Consider the following 12,725-nt stretch of genomic DNA (forward strand, 5'->3'; position numbering starts at 1 on the left):
TATTTGAGGGTGGGCACAGCAGGGAAATGGTGCTCTGGCAGATCTGTGGTGGCACTCTCCTTTCTGAGTCGTTACACACTGTTCTGGATCATTCCTTGCATTTTTCCTTTTCCTCTCCTCTTCCCCCATTTTCATTCCCCTATCACTGTGAAGCCAAAACCAAAATGTGGAGGGGGAGCTAGCCAGGGAAAACATTCCAGCTTCTTTTTTCTGACCTAAACAACATTCTTCTTCTTTTTTATGTTTTAATTAATAACTTTATTTTTTAGGGCAGTTTTACATTCAGAGCAAAATTGGTCAGAAAGTACAAAGAGTTGCCATATACTTCCTGTCCCCACCATGCACAGTCTTCCCCAGTATCAACATCCTGCACTCAAGTGGTACACTTGTTACAATCAATAAACCCCATTGACACATCATTATCACCCAAAGTCCATAGTTTATGTTAGGATTCACACTTGGTGCTGTACATTCTCTGGGTTTAGACAAATGTATAAGTACACATATCCACCATTATAGAGTCATCACACAGAACATTTTCTCTGCACTAAAAATCCTCTGGGGTCCAACTGTTCATCTCTTTCTCCCCCTAACTCCTGACTACCACTTATCTTTTTCCTGTCTTGATAGTTTTGCCCTTCCCAGAATGTTGTATAGTTGGAACCATACCATATGTATACTTTTCAGATTGACTTCTTTTACTTACCAGTATGCACTTAAGATTCCTGAGTGTCTTTCCATGGCTTGATGGCTCATTTCTTTTCAGCACTGAAAAATATTTCATTATTTGTATGAGCCACAGTTTATCCATTCACCTACTGAAATGTGTCTTGGTTATTTCGAAGTTTGGGCAATTATGAATAGAAATGCTATAAACACCTCTGTGTGTGGGTTTTGTGTGGACTTAAGTTTTCAGTTAATTTGCAAAAATACCAAGGAGTGTGATTACTGGATCATATGGTAAGAATATGTTTAGTTTTATAAGAAACGATCACACTGTTTCCCAAAGTGGCTATGCCATTCATTCATCAGCAATGAATCAGAGTTTCTGTTGCTCCACATCCTCAGCAGTATTTGGTGGTGTTAGTGTTTTAGATTTTGGCCATTCTATTTTTAGTGGTATCTCATTGTTTTAATTTGCAATACTCTAATGGCATATGATGTTTAAGATCTTTTCACGTGTTCACATGCCATCTGTATATCTTCTTGGATGAAGTGTCTTGTCAGATCTTTTGCTCATTTTTTAAATTGGGTTGTTCACTTTCTTATTATTGAGTTTTAAGTGTTCTTTGTATAGTTCAGATAACAGTCCTTGATTACAGCGGTCCCCAACCTTTTTGGCACCAGGGACCAATTTCATCGAAGACCATTTTTCCGTGGACTCGGGTGGGGCAGGGATGGTTTTGGGATGAAACTGGTCAACCTCAGATCATCAGGTATTAGATTCTCATACGGAGGGTGCAACCTAGATCCCTTGCATACACGGTTCACAGTAGGGTTTGTGCTGCTATGAGCATCTGCCACCGCTGATCTGAAAGGAGGTAGAGCTCAGGCTCATCAGCAGTTTACCTTCTGTGGACCCTGATTCCTCCCACACCATGGACTGGTACTGGTCCGGACCTGGAGGTTGGGAACCACTGCTTTATCAGATGTACCTTTTACAGATATATTCTTACTCCTAATTAGATTATCATCTAATTAACATCTATCTTTACAAATGCATGAAGGTACTTTTAGCAGAGGAACAAAGCTTGAGCTAGTTTGACCATAATGAATTTTTGCTGAGGAAGCAGAAGAAATGGTTCTATGGGTGAGGGTATAATCCTGTAATCTTTTCCGTGTCCTGATACCTCAGGACTAGCATAAGCAAACTTTCTAGACAAGACGTGGCTCATGCAAGAGAAAATGTGCTTTTTAAAATGAACATGGGCCCAGCATAGTGGCACATGCCTGTAATCCCAAGACTTTGGGAGGCTGAGAAGGGAGGATTGCTTGAGCCCAGGAGTTTGAGACCAGCCTGGGTAACATAGTGAGACCTTGTCTCTACAAAAAAAAAAAAAAAATCAAAAAATTAGATGAATGTGGTGGTGCATGCCCTGTGGTCTCAGCTACTTGGGAGGCTGAAGTAGGAGAACCACTTGAGTGCAGGGGGTCAAGGCTTCAGTGAGCCATAATTGTGCCACTGCACTCCAGCCTGGGTGACAGAGCAAAATTCTGCCTCAAAAAATAATAATTTAAATAAAATATAATAATAAAAAGCATGATCTTTCTAATACCCTTTGTTGATCTGAATTTGCAAATTTTCTGTGAGACCTTCTGGCTTATTATAAAGAAATTTGCATGTAAATATACATATTAGAATGTTTCAATCTCAAAGCTATCAATGGGAAATCAAACCACAGAAACATCGAATTTGGTTTTTAATATAGTCTAAGTAGACAACAAAATGAAAATACATTTGTTTATATTGAAGAGCAAATGATGCACCAAAGAATTCATTTCTAATCTTTTTTTTTTTTTTTTTTTGAGATGGTATCTTGCTCTGTCACCCAGGCTGGGGTGCACTGACATGATCTTGGCTCACTGCAACTTCTGTCTCCCAGGTTCAAGCGATTCATTCTCCTGCCTCAGTCTCTCAAGTAGTGTGACTACAGGCAGCACCACCACACCTGGCTAATTTTTGTATTTTCAGTAGAGACAAGGTTTCATCATGTAGGCCAGGCTGGTCTCAAACTCCTGACCTCTGGTGATCCTCCCGTCTCAGCCTCCCAAAGAACTGAGATTACAAGCATGAGCCACCATGCCCGGCCTCTGACCGTTTTCTTAATTCACAGTGCCCATAATAAAAGATTCTGTATTCACAGAAATCATGACAGAATGTAAACTCTAGCTTCAATACCTATTTAACATTGGGCAAGTCACTTAACCTTTTTATGTCTAATATTTTTAATCTGTTAGGTGGTAACAATAATTGTATATTACAACATAGGACTATTTACAGTAAGTGCTTAACAATTTGTTAGCTATTGTTACTAAATTGTATTTCTGCTGATGGGTTCCAGAATCTTTTCCTGCTTTGCTAAACAAAACTCAGGATACATGAAGGAAAAGAAGTGAGTTAGTAGGATTTATTTTTTAAATGCTTGAGTCAAAAGGAGAGCCATTTGTTGCTCAGTATCAAAACTGTTTTCTGATTTTTCTTTCATTTTACTTGAAACTACATTAAAATTTTTTCCAATTTTACAGATGATTGCATGATACTTCCTTTTAAGAGGATGGCAACACATGCAAGGAATGGACTTACTCCCTCTGTTAGGAAAAATCGTGGAAGGATATTACAATTAAAAGATATTTAATTTTAGCTTAATTTTTACCTTTATCAAATTACACTTATACATAGCTTTAAAAGCCAGATTGTGTACAGCTTTCAGTGAAGAAGAGATCCTCAGTCCCACAGCTAAATCTCACTCCTCATAGGCAATGATTTCAACTCTTTCACATATTTCTTCTGTCATTTACCTTCTTATCTCTAGAATAACATACACTATTGGCCAAGCGTGGTAGCTCATGCCTGTAATCCCAGCACTTTGGTTAGCCAAGGTGGGCAGGTCATTTGAGCCCGGGAGTATGTGATCTCAGCCTGGGCAACATGGTGAAACATCGTGTGTACAGAAAATACAAAAATTGGCCACCAGTGGTGGTACAGGCTTGTGGGCCCAGCTACTTGGGAGGCTGAAGTTGGAGGATTGCTTGAGCCCAGGAGTTTGGCTGTGCAATGAGCTGTGATCGCATATTACAGCACTCCAGCCTGGGCAACAGAGAGAGACCTTGTCTCAAAATAAAATAATAATAATAATAACATACTAATACTATTATTTTTTAAATTATGTTCTTATCCATTGACTTCTTACTGTGTAAGATAATAATTTAGTCCTTTTACTACAATACTCCCTTTTCCAAAACACACACTTCTCCCTGCCCTCCATCTTCACAATTCAGTTACTTGTAATTTGGAGTTAAATCAGTTGTCTGTGCTTACATTGTAATAACTGAAAGTGCTACTTAAGGTTGAGCCAAGCAGTGTGCTATGATTCTGTTTCCTGTCCTGCTTAGCTATGTACTTTTCCGGAGTTAATTTTTTTTTTTCACTTAGTCATTGCTCATTTTGTTGTGGTTTCTTGCTATGTACTCATCACTAATTCATCCTCAAACTCTCTGATAAAGTGATAAAAACTCCTCTCAAAGTGGTCAAACATATCAGGCATTCTGGTTTCTCAGGTGATCCCACCTGGCCTTCTTCTTCATGTATCTTCTATAGGCTGCTCTGCATCTGTAGCCTGGGACCTCCTTCCACCTCTCTCCCATGTTCAGATCCTTTGTTTCCTGGTCCCATCTTTTGCCTTCCTTGGTTCTGGTGGAGAACCCTGGGAAAGAGTACATGGGAGGTAACTTTTCTGGTCACCTTATCTTTCTGAAAATATCTTTACTTTCAGGAATTTTACACTCAGTTAAATGTCTTTACTGCTTTAGAATTTTAGACTCAGTTAAATCATCAAGTATGGATGATTTAACTGAATGTAAAATTCTAAGTTGGAAATATATTTTTTTTTTCTGAATGTTAGCAACATTGTTCTATTGATTTTCTAGCTTCCAGTGTTACTGTTGAGAAGTTCAGTGTCATTCTGATTCCTAATCCTTTCTATGGTACTTTTTTTTTTCCTTCAGGAGGTATTTAGGATCATCTCTATAGAAGGGGCATTAATCTTCACAGTGTTCCTTTCTGTGTGGTTTAAGAAACCCTTTCTCTCTTGGGTTTTGTTATTGTTTTTACCAACATAAATCCTTGGTCTTAGTCATTCTAAAGTTAAAGACAAACTGAAGAACAATTTAGGAATACGTTTGAAGTACATGTGATAAAAGGCAAGTGTGCAGAGGATGATAACTGTATGTTTTAAAAATAGGAAAAAGAGATAGTTGCAAACTTCTCACCTAGGTGAGATCATCATTTCTCAAACTATATTCCATCAAATATTAAACTCCATAAATATTGCACACTGTGCTTTTTTCTCTCCTTTTCTATATTCTCATGAACATTAGCCTATTAGTTTAAGAATTTCTCGCAGTAAACCTATTTAACCTCACTTAACCTAGCATTGCCTAAATTTACTTTATCACCAGATTTTTTTGTTGTTGTTTTTAATTATTTTTAAAGGAACATTATTAATATATGTGTTACACAGTTGGGGAAATGCCAGATAAGACATAGACTTTCCTGGCTGCTAAAGAGCAATTAAGCATTGGAATGAGTAACCAAGAGGAGCTGTAGACTCTCCTTTTCCAGAGGCCTTTAAAACAGGACATCTGTTTTAGGCGTAGTCCTGTTTAAACAATAGAGCTTTACTGGCGTTTCTTCCTCTTCCTGTCCCCTAGTGGTAGTGTTGGAGGCTTTTAGCCCACCTTTTATATGACTGTAGTACTCTGGTGACTAATGTGTACACAGATTACCGTTATACTATTAATATTAATTATATTTATTGATAGCTTATTAAGTATCCAGCCCTATGGTAGTGCTCTACATATATGATCTAATTTAATCCTCACAACAACTCTAGGAGGGAGGCAATATTAATATTCCACAGATGGAGATTAGGTATGAAGAGATCACAGAACTGCCAGCAATAGGGCTGGATTTGAACCTCATACACCTGACAGCGGACTGTGCCCATCCTTCTTCACCATTGATGTTCAGAACAGCAACCTGCACAAAGCAAACGAACAAATAAAATTTGTTTATCTGTACTATGTAAAAACGAACCAAAATAATGCTTACTTTATTAGACTATTCAAGACTATTTCCTAAACCTTTTTATTAGAGTTCATGACTTTTGTTAGAAACAAATTCTGTTACAGATTTAGTTCTTCTGCATTTTATTCTGTGATAATTTGCCATCCAGGAAATGGTTCCTTACAAGAGACTTTTTCTCTGATAAATTTAATGCCGTTCATATACATGAACTAAAGAGTCCCAAAAAATAAATCTAGATCTATGAAAAGTGGCAAAGATTAAAAGTCCCATTTTCAGCATATTTACATATAGTAACAACTTGATAACGCATCACTGAGAATGCCAGGCTAAGAGAAGCCAAGCTGGGCTCCCGTCCAGTCAGCTTCTAGCTCACCAGGAAACCCTGAACAGGTCACTTTGCCTCATTTTCTTTATCTGTCAAATGAGAACTTAGATAATCTCAAAACGGCCTTTTCTGCTCTAGTGCTTCAGGATCATTCTTGTCCCTGGATGTCAGCTGTCATGATGGGAGAGGAATTGGTAAATTCCCAGGTCAGTTTACAATGCAGAGTGATCTGATCTGCATGAATCTGTAAGGAGGAGCTGGATGAACAAGTGGGAACCACAGTTATGAGTACCATGATATTAACCTGAAACAAATGAGAAGGGATTGAAAAATCAATGGTTAACTGTCTTTTAAGGTCATTTCCAACAAAGCTACAAAGGACCTATGAAAGGCTTTTTAGGTATACATACTCTTGTTGCCTAGCTGAACACATTTATTTAATAAAGCTTTTATTTGAGAGTTACTCTTCATAGTACATCCCCTGCCCCCCCGCCTATGTGGCACATCATAGGTGTTCAGTGAAGATTTGTTGGAACTGTTAAATAATTGTTGAATACAGAACTGGAAGATCAGGAAGAGATAATGTTTTTCTAACCAGTATTCAGTATAAAGTCATTAGAGTGGGCTGTGGAGCTTCAGACCATCTGGATTCAATGGCAGTTCTACTGCTTAGTAACTACTTTTAGGCAAGTCACTTACTTCCAGGTCCATGCCTCAGTTTTCCCGTCTTCAAGGTAAATTATAAGTGCACCTACTTCCTTGGGCTGGTTGTGAGGATTAAATGACACAATCCAGGCACAGTATTTGGTGCAGTACTTTGCACAGATTTAGTGTCCTGTTAATATTAGCTAAGTAAATATGAAGGAGATGCAACATTTTACCAGCTATTCTAATTATAGTTTTTCTTTTCTTTGCATAAGGGACAACATAAAACCCCAAAGGTAAAGCGTATAGTTCTGATGTTCAATTTTATAATTTAGCGTCTTTTCCAACCCACTTTCATACTCCCAAATAATGATGCCTATTGGATTAAAGAAGTTACTTTATTTTTGCACAAAATTGGTTGTATTTTTGTTGAAATAATTCATCCTTTGAGTATTCTGAAAAGTCTGCTCATTTACTAGAATAGCGTTTAAAACCCAGTTTGAAGGTCTAAGATAATGGCACACATCCATGTCCTTGCTCACAAGGTCTGCCTAAAGACTTTTGCCTGCTTGAAACACTCCGAAGGTTGTGAAATTGATGGCTACACATACCTCTGATGCAAGACAACTCAGTGTCACCAGCTGGGGAGTTAAGACACGTTCTTGTTACTGAGAAGGGCTGTTGTTCATGCAAATATTTTGTTCATTTGTTCTTTCATGGGTAATTGCATGGAGTAACAAAAAACACCTCCTCAACTTACAGCTTGGCAGAAACAGTAGCTTATGTTTTCTAGAGACAAAATTAGAAGCAGGCTTTCTGGACCTATCTCTAAGTCAAAATAAAGTAAAATGTCTAGGGAACCATTGTGCCTCCCAGTAACTGTGGTCCATGGAATAATGTTGTTTAGGTCAAGGTGTCCTAGAGAAAAAGGGAAGGGAGAAGGGCAGGGGGAAGGGGGAAAGTGTGTTTGGGCAGTGTTTTCATAGACATGAAGAAACAAGCTGTTTTTCTTTCTTACTTTGTCCTTTCCACTTAAAAAAAAAATAAGAAAACCATCTAGGACCCTAACCTTCCTCTTGTAATCAGCAAAAGAGAAAAAACTGAGTATACATTGTTGAGGGGGAAAAGTTATGGCCTAAATTGTATTTTATTGATAATATTGAAGAATAACATCTTTTGGAGGGAACTTAAATATTAGCAAAACTAAACTGTTGAGAAAGTATCATTGTTTTTCCATCTTTAGTAGCAATGTGAAAATTTACTCTTCTGCATAAAATATGATCATCAGTTGGCAAGAATTTGATAAAAAACAACTGTGCATAGAATATGCACATGGGAAAATAGAAGAATAAGATGCTGTCCTTTTGCTCCAGACTGGAAATCTAATGATGAGATATTTATCCAGATAATTATATCCAAGTTGAAGGAGGAGGTACAAAGTGCTGTGGGAACACAGAGAATGGAGTGTTTTTAAGTTGGAGGATTCATAGTTGGTTTCATGGAGAAAGTAGCATTTGGACTGGGTTTTGAAAGACAAGCAGGCTTGTGGCATTAAGAGGTGAGGGGTAGGAAGAAGATACAATAGCCTTGGTAACCTGCATGACTAAAAAAGGCAGGGCACATTTAACCTGGGCAGATAGTATGATATGCCCAGCCACCAGATATGCCAAGAATGGGAGCGAGATCTGTGATAAGCAGTGGAAATAAGGCTGAAAAAATAAGTTAGGGCTGAGACATGGAGGGCCTTGAATGCCAGGCTAAAAGCCCAGTGTTTCTCCTGCTTTTCCACCAGTATGCCCTTACTAGTAGAGGACAGCAAAAACATACTATTCCTGGGCGGAGGAAGGGTGAAGTATGGAGGATGTTTGGGGCAGTAAAACTATTCCATGTGATGCGCTAACGAATGCATGATATTATCCCTTTGTCAAAACCCATAGAACTCGGCCAGGTGTGGTGGCTCACACCTGTAATGCTAGTACTTTGGGAGGCCAAGGCAGGTGGATCGCTTGAGGTCAGGAGTTCGAGACCACCCTGGCCAACATAGTGAAACCCCTTCTCTACTAAAAATACAAAAATTAGTTGGGTGTGGTGGCACATGCCTGTAATCCCAGCTACTAAGGAGGCTGAGGCAGGAGAATCATGTGAACCTGGGAGGCCAAGGTTGCAGTGAGCCAAGATTGCATCACTGCACTCCAGCCTGGGTGACAAAGCAAGACTCCACCAAAACAAACAAACAAACAAAAAATTCCATAGGACTATACAATACAAAGAGTGAACCCTAATGTAAACTGTGGACTTTAGTTAGTAATAATGTGTCAGTATTGGTTCATGAGTTGTAGCAAGTATACTACACTGTGCAAAGTGTTAGTAATTGGGGAAAACCATGTTTTATAGAGAGGGGACAAGAGGCTGGGTAAGGACCATTATGAGAGCTGTGTACTTTCTGCTCAATTTTTACGTAAACCTAAAACTGCTCTAACAAAAATAAAGGCTACTGTGAGAAACAAAACAAAAAACAGCATCCTTTTAGCCATGAGATATACTACAAGTACAAAGTTTTCTAGGAATTTCATGTAATATCTTTAAAAATTACACGAACTTTTCATCCTATTACTTAACACATAGATGGGTATTTTGACATTAAAAATGTTCCCCCAAATTTCCACAATATAATACATAACCCCTAGATATATGATTCTTGTATTAAGTAGCATGGCTTTGGCTGGGCACAGTGGCTCACGCCTATATTCCCAGCAGTTTGGGAGGCTGAGCCAGGAGGATCACTTGAGCCCAGGAGTTTGAGACCAGCCTGGGCAACTTAGTGAGATGCTGTTTAAAAGAGAGAGAGAGTGCTGGAGAGAAAAGAAAGAAAGAAGCATGGCTTTGTTTGATAGGAAGTCATTGAAGTTGTATGTTAAAAATGAAACAAAGAAAAATTAAACCAATAAAATCATGAGCAACGAATTTCTCTCACACTCCAGATATTTTTGCATCCTTATTTTCATTTCCCAGTATTTATACAGAACATATCCACTATCTTTAACTCACTTCATCAGCCTTTATTCTGTATGCAGAAAACTTTGCAATAGCATAGTGAGAAATAGGTAATAAACCCACCTTTGTGGATATTGACAATGTAGGCAAGGGAAATATAGTTTAATATGAAAATAAGTTATACTAAGAAAAGTAGATACAGAAATGAAAATTAAGCCTACCAATGAGATAGACAAAGAAAATGGAATGACTTGGGTTAGACAGATTTGGATGAATTTTGCAACAGAAGACACAGTTGGATGGGTGCCCTGTCTTTAGGAGCAGACTTTTTTCTTGATGTCATTGAGACCTAGAATGACCTTTAACTATCACCAGTGCACATTCCCCTTTTTGGTGTGCAGTGTTGACACTGAAACACAGATAACTTAAGGTTGTTTGGATACTTATTTAAGTAGATAGACACGTGAACCCATACGGTGCCTAATTAGGCCTCTTGAAACCACAGATGCACATTCACAGAACTACTCTCGTTTTATTTTCAAGGCATTTTATCTTGTGAAGATCACAGCTGATATCTTCAATCTCATATAAAAGTTTGCTTTGGAGTGAATTTCTTAGCAATCCGCTTGCTAAGAAAAAGCAAGTGATATTAAAGTGAGGGCATTAAAATAAAATAGCTCCAAAAAATGATAAATAAATAAAAGGAAAGAAAAAGGAAAAGCAAGAGGCCCATTCACAGATACACAGAGGAGAGTGGCCCCTCCTCCATAAGCCTTTTTCATCAGTGAGAGAATCAAGAGAATTCTGTATATACAGAAGAGGGTTTCAGGGTCAGTCTTGAGTTTGAATTTCCTACTTCCTAGCTAGAGAACCTTGGGCAAGTCACTTTACTTCTTTGGTCCTAGCTTGCTTATCTTTGAAGTGGGAATAATATTTCAGATTATGCAGAAGAAAAGGTAGGCAGTACCAGGCATATGGTAAGTGCTTGATCAATACCAGTTTGCTTCCCACCTTCCCTGCTCCTTCTGCTAAAACTTCACAGCCATCTCATTAAGTCATCAATGTATTTAGTATTTAATAAATATTTAATGAGCACCTACTATGAGTCAAGTCCTTTGTTAGCCAGTGGTGATATGATTGCAAACAAGAAAGATACCCCTGTGATTTGAGGAGCCCTCTTTGTTGAACAGCTCATCTCTGTCTCCAGTGTGATCAGTCCTGAATTAACACAGCTCTCCACTGGTGTTTTTGACCACAGAGTTAACATTTAAAATATTTGTGACTGCTTTTTTGGCACCACTTTGAATAACGAACTGGTTTCAGGTAAACAGAGTCCAGGTACCTATTGCAGAAAGATTTCCAGTCTACTCACTCGGTGGCTCACAAGTTCACATGAAGTACTTAGCACCAAAAGAGTTTTGTTGCACTTACTGTGACAATAAATCATGTTTAAAAGAAAATGCATGTGGTATACGTGATCTTGGGCAGATGATTCATGAAACTCACTATTCTGTGGCTTTAGAATCCATATAAGTATTTTTCTTTTGTCTTTTACGTGTTTTCTTGTTTCTCTGTTTTGTTTTGTTTTTGTTTGGGGGTGGTTTAAAATTAATGCTGGGCTAGGTCTGATTTTGTTACTCGCAGGTATGACCAAATGTTTCCGCATATCTCTCTAACCTTTCTATTTTCAATATGGGGCAAACTTTCTCCTCTTTAAGAAAAGGTGCATCCACAGAAAAGATAATTATTTGAGCAATTTTTCATAATACAGAAGTAATAATTGAGTAATTTTTCTTTAAAATTTTATTTTTGTTTTACTTTAAGAATAAAATTATTTTAGGATTTAATTAAAGAATTAAAAGAAGTTGATTTACCTAAATTTAACTTGCCAACTTTTCTGTTACACAAAGGCATTATAAATACAAATAGAATAGCAAAAATTTCATCCTAAAGAGAAAACTATTTTGGGCGTCTACTTTCAAGAGAGCAAAATTGTGCTGGACCCCTGTGCACACTTTAAAAACAATCATTAACAGATTGCATCAAACTAGAAACTTCTTCACAGCAAAGGAAATAATTAACAAAGTGAAAAAGACAGCCTACAGCATAGGGAAAATATTTGCAAATCATACATCTGATATGGCGTTAATATTCTTAAATATATAAGAAACTCAATGAACTTGATTGCAAGAAAACATAACCCAGTTAAAAAATAATAAAGGACCTGAATATCCATTTCTAGAAAGAAGGCATACAAGTGGCTAACAGATACATGAAAAGGTACCCACCATCACTAATGATCAGGGAAATGCAAATCAAAACCACAGTGAGATATCATCTCACACCCGTTAGAATGGCTGTTATCAAAAACACAAAAGATAAGAAGTGTTGGCAAGGATGTGAATAAGAGGGAGCCTTTGTATACTGTTGGTGGGAATGTAAATTGATAGAGTCATTATGGAAAACAGAATGGACTGTCTCAAAAAATTAAAAATAGAACTACCATATGATGCAGCAATCCTACACTTTTGGATATATATCCAAGTGAAATGGAATCAGTATGTTGAAGAGCTATCTGCTCTCCCATGTCTACTGCAGCATTATTCTCAATAGCCAAGATGTGAAATCAACTTAAGTGTCATGGTGAATGGATTTTTGAAAACACAGAATATATATGTGTATATATAGTATATATACATATATACACATACAGATACATATGTACACACACACACAATAGAATATTATTCAATCTTAATAAAAGAAGGAAATCCTGTCATTTGTGACAACAGAGATGAACCTAGAGGACATTGTGCTAAGAGAAGTAAACTGCGTGGTATTTGACACAGAAGGACAAATACCACATGATCTCACTTAGGCATGGAATCTAAAAAAGTCAAACTCATGAAAGCAGAGAGTAAAATGGTGGTTGCCAGGGGCTTGAGAGTGATTGCA

General features: G+C 37.7%; 1 protein-coding gene and 1 long non-coding RNA gene across 5 annotated transcripts in view; one reads left to right on the forward strand and one right to left on the reverse strand.

Moving 5' to 3' along the window:
- Positions 1-915, reverse strand: part of LOC116539380 — a 32,512-nt gene extending 31,597 nt beyond the window's left edge. Inside the window, exon 1 of the long non-coding RNA XR_004264022.1 lies at positions 905-915. This is a non-coding gene — a long non-coding RNA (uncharacterized LOC116539380). The remainder of the gene's footprint in view (positions 1-904) is intronic.
- The window catches only part of PPARG (peroxisome proliferator activated receptor gamma), a 142,013-nt gene that overhangs the window by 74,303 nt on the left and 54,985 nt on the right, over positions 1-12,725 (forward strand). The gene's annotated exons all lie outside the window — the stretch shown is intronic.

This window comes from Sapajus apella, unplaced genomic scaffold (assembly GCF_009761245.1).
Source record: "Sapajus apella isolate SASKATOON/1434 unplaced genomic scaffold, GSC_monkey_1.0 scaffold128, whole genome shotgun sequence".
Lineage (NCBI taxonomy): Eukaryota > Metazoa > Chordata > Mammalia > Primates > Cebidae > Sapajus > Sapajus apella.